This window comes from Ictidomys tridecemlineatus, unplaced genomic scaffold (assembly GCF_052094955.1).
Source record: "Ictidomys tridecemlineatus isolate mIctTri1 unplaced genomic scaffold, mIctTri1.hap1 Scaffold_46, whole genome shotgun sequence".
NCBI classification, from domain to species: Eukaryota; Metazoa; Chordata; class Mammalia; order Rodentia; family Sciuridae; genus Ictidomys; species Ictidomys tridecemlineatus.
The window spans coordinates 229,374-234,175 of record NW_027522984.1 but is presented as its reverse complement, the minus strand read 5'-3'; the positions used below and the strand labels follow the sequence as shown (position 1 = coordinate 234,175).

General features: G+C 36.4%; 1 long non-coding RNA gene across 1 annotated transcript; it reads right to left on the bottom strand.

Moving 5' to 3' along the window:
• Window positions 1–630: 630 nt before the first annotated feature.
• Window positions 631–4,448, bottom strand: LOC144373692 (uncharacterized). Its single transcript, XR_013433272.1, has 3 exons — window positions 4,329–4,448; window positions 3,129–3,195; window positions 631–790 (listed from the first exon to the last, which is right to left on the bottom strand). It is a non-coding gene; the product is annotated as an uncharacterized LOC144373692 (long non-coding RNA).
• Window positions 4,449–4,802: the final 354 nt, after the last annotated feature.

Here is a 4,802-nt window from a genome sequence, read left to right as displayed (position 1 = left end):
ATTTATTTTTTTTAATGTTTGTTTTCTAAAACAATTACCACTTTGTAAAAAACTTTTTAAAATTTTCTTACAACAAGAAAACTTTAAAATCACATGTATGCCATCTGCACTAAAAGACCTCAGAATATGTGTGAAACAGCGTATTATGGGTTGATTTCCTTTCTCAGGAGCCCTGTACCTTTCAGGGTAGAACTTTTCAGGTTCTGGCCAGTACGTGGAGTTTTGATGAAGACTATATATTGGTATAGCCACGTTAGTTCCTTTGGGAATGTGCACCCCATTGAGTTCAACATCTTTTTTACAGACTCTCAAAATTATCTCAATAATTGGATATAATCTGAGAGTTTCATTCACCACCATGTCCAGATACTTCATCTCAAATAGTACATCGTATGTAACAAGTGCCTGGAAGAAAGAAATTTTTGTAAATTAAGATTTGGAAATGACTTAAAACTCTGTTGACACAGTACACTGATGTTTTCAGAGCTCCTCAAATAACTCATATTGGTAAAATACCATAGCATTTACAAAGCATTTAATAACCATCATGATTTTAGAACTGCCCAATGGCAAACTGATATGCCCAGAGATTTTAACTCTCTTCTCCCCTCCAGGTGCCATTCACTCACCTTATTGGGAAAAGTCTCATCAATCTCCTGCTGAAGCTTCTTCTGGACATCAGGGTGGGTGGCCAGTAGATACATAATAAATGAAAGAGTGGTGCTAGTGGTTTCATAGCCAGCCAAGATAAAGATAATAGACTGGGCTGCAATCTCCAGATCTGATAGACCTAAAAGGAGAGGAAAGACAATTTGGTCTAAGCAGGTTCATGCACACTTTACAGTTTACATGAAGATAAATCAGAATGATGATCCAAAATCCCATGAGGAAAAACTGAAAGAGCAATTCATAATGTTCCTCATTCTGCCACCACCCCACCACGAACACAACTGGGTGATTTCAAGGGACAGTATGGATGTCAAACAAACAGTGTTTTTCAACTGTGCCTTGCATATCATGAAAGTTGTTTAGCTATAAATAGTGGGTAGCACTATTCCCCTGGGGAAAAAAAATAAACTTACTCTATCTAGAATGTAGGTTGAAGAACTTTGAAAGCATTTGCAATACTGGCATCTTTGCAGGAAAAATAAAGGCCATGATTGACAGAACTATACTAAGCCACAGAGAAATTTTTCTGCACAAACTGTGGTCCATGGACCAGCAGCATGGACATCTTCAAGGAGCTTATTAGAAACACAGAGTCTCAAGCTTCGCTCTAGAGCTACCAAATTTAAATCTGAACTTTCATGAGATGTGGTCAACCCTGTGCACAAATTAGCCTAAGAATCATCAGGTAATAGAAGACCTGGGGCACCAGTCTTAAAATTTGATGACCTCAGGGTGTGTAGAAACTATACAGAGAAAATAAACTCAGAAGAGTAGTGATTAACCAGAGTCTAATGAGTGGTATTAAAATCACACAAGAAAGAATATGTTGATACAGGGTATTAGGCAGAAGCCATAGGACGATGAGGTTAAGTGAGTGGAATTAACATTGCTTATCAATCTTGAGCTGAATGTCATCTTTCCTAGTACACATCCCCTCTATTTGCTGAACTTCATAATCATCAAACGGCCTTTGTGATAGAAGGTGTTGTTTCTCTTGACTTTTCTCCTGAAAAGTCATATTCAAGTATTCATCTCATTGATTAGAGAAATGATTAGAATTTGTTGATACTCGAATACCTGAAATAAACATGGTATACATTCCAACCATGTAATTCATAACAAAAAATAATGCAAAATAAGTGTGAGAAACATCTACATGGAATTCTAGCTTACAGAAGCTTTCTATGATGCTATTGTGGGAAATCTCAAATCGAGTTTTCCCCACTACTGGTATAAACCCAATGATAGTGAAATGAAATTGGATTATAAACTTAAGTTACAACTGTTCAGTACAATCTGGTAGCCACTAACCATATGTGTCTATCTAAATTTAAATTTTAATGAATTAAATCTAAATAACAATAGAAAGTACACTTCTTCAGTAACATTACCTACATGCCAAAAGCTCCATAGCCATGTGTCCAGTGCAAGAACCCTTATGTTAATGTGTCCAAAACCCTTATGTTAACCTATGAACTTAGGGGTAAGGTGACTTATCTGTGATGGTTCATTGATTATGGAAAATATATCATTTTGGTGAAGGATATTTGTAATTAGGAAAACATATGAATTTAGAAAAAAAAATGGATAAGGGCAATCTCTACACCTTCTTCTCAGTTTTGTTATGAAACTAAAACTGCTATAAAATATAGTCAATTTTAACAATCAAAATATAAGATGAGGAAGAGGGGAGGGAGAAGGAACAGAAGGAGAAGGGAGAAGTTGTTAAAAGACTTAAGCCCAAGAGAATTTGACCATAAAAATAAAAATTGATAGCAAGAGAATAAATCCATAGTATATAACATTATACTGACATAAATAAAAATGGAACTCTCTTACAATCTAATACCAACTCATAAATGTAGGTAGATGATAGAATGATAAAGATAGCAGTTTGTAAACATAATTCAAATGCTTTATATCAAAAATCATTCATGTATGATAAAACTAGTTGGTGAAAGTATGCTGAGGAATAGGAAGTTTACACAGTATAAGAGGTCTCCCCCACAACATTCTTATGAATTACATGGGAAAAAGTTAATCTTAATATCAGGTGAAGCTAGTGAACACATTTTCACCCAGTACTGCCATTGACCCTCACCACTACTGGGACAGTGAACCTCCTGATTGTATGTACAAATGCAAATATCCAGGCAGAGGTTCTGATTCAGGGCATCTAAATGAAGCTTCGAATCAGCATTTGTTCTGATGTCAATGGTAAAAAGACAACAGACTAACTTCATGACTGAAATGCTTTCTCCTAGTTTCCCTTCAATTTTTGAGCCTTGTTACACCTGTATGATTCTAGACAGTACATGTGGGTACCATTTGCAAAATCCAAATGTGTATCTTCCTGCAATTTGGTGGAAATTTATTTTCTCTAGAAAACATGTATATTTTCAGGATAACTTGCTTATTTGAATTTCCCTGTCAATGGACCATGAAACATTCTTGGTTACCTTGGTAGGGCTCCTTGTCTTGGGAATTCTGGGAATTAATCATTAACTGGAGAAAATCAATGCAGTTCTGGAAGCAGAAATGAAAATGGAAATGACAAAATCAGTCATAAAGTCAGAAGTACATCTGGAATGTAGCATTTCACCTCCCTTCTTAGAATGTGGGTCCTTTAAGTCCAGAAGTCTGGCTAGGGTTGCACAAACCACCAGTGAACAAAACATGCATGTATAAACCATGGAAAACAAGATATTTTTCTGAGAGAAATCCAGCTATGGTGTCCAATATCTGTGGTCTTTGCTCTCCCTAATGCTTGGTTTGTCTCCTTTTCCTGTTACACCTGCTTGCCCAGAAAGTGGTCCTGGACTTAAATTCTTTTAGTTTGCCTTCATTCTTATTCAATGGCCACACTGAATACACTTGGTAGTTTCAAAGATGATTAGTAGCTTTTGTTTGTGTATCATCTAATTCTCCACCCATTAGGTACATGATTCAATCTTCAGTCACACTTGGGTATGGCTGTCCTGCCTCCCTGACCTGGAGACATTCTTGTGCTGACCTCCAGGCAAAGCAGAAAGCAAAGCTGGTTAGCATATCACGTTGATGGTCATGAAGAGCACAGCCTGATTGTGGACAGGAAAAGAGTCAGATTTAACATACACATACTTCACCAGGTACCCAATAGGACCTTCCTTTGTAGAATGTGCCAACTAAGATGTAAAGGGCTTGGAATTGTAACGATTGTTCACCAGTTTAAGATTTGGGGAATACTTTTTAACAGTAAAATCATTTTGAAATAGGATTTTTATTTTGACAGTTTACTGAATGGGAGGGAAATGATAAGGTTTTTATTTGAATGATATTTTTTCAAGATATAACATCATGTCTATTATTGTATCAAACATTGTCAATCTTACTCATTATCAGTTTGCCTTTTTAAAATTTGCTCTTCATTCTAACCAAAATGTAAAAATTCTCCAGTGCAAATCTTAAAGTATTCCATCAACTTTAAAAAATGCACAGAGAGGGACTAAGGAATGAAGCTCAGTGATTCAGTATTTGCCTAGCATATATGGGGCCTTGAATTCAATCCCCAGCACCACTTACAAAATTACATGTACATTTGTATATGCACAATTCAGATGTACACAGCAAATAAATGATCAGAAAGCGAACATTGTCATGTCACCACCACCAGGTTTTACCTTTTCTTTATTTTCTAGGCGTTTTTGTTTCATCCTTATTACAGCATTTTTTTAAAAATCCAGAACACTTTTTGAAAACCTGTAGACACTTTATGCTTGAAACACTGGTCTAAAGAATGGAAATATCACTAGAAAAAAAGTGAAAGAAAAAATAAAGAGAAACCTTGATAAAAAGGCAACATCCCAGGAGCATTGATCATTTTCTAAAAAATACAGAAGAGAAAAATCATCAGTTTTCTCCACCAGAAGCTATTTCCTCTGTGGCCAGTACCTGGTGTCTGGTTCATGGCTGAGCAAGGGCACTTCATACATGGGGTTGCAGCCACCATAGCAGGGGATCAGTGGCCCCTTAAATGCCACAGGACTGAGCAAAGGAAGAGGATTACATTCCCTGGCCCCTTACCCTATTGGAATAGGGTCTCTGGGTAAACCAGTTCATAGTCTGTGCTATATTTAATTATGCATTCTAGGAAA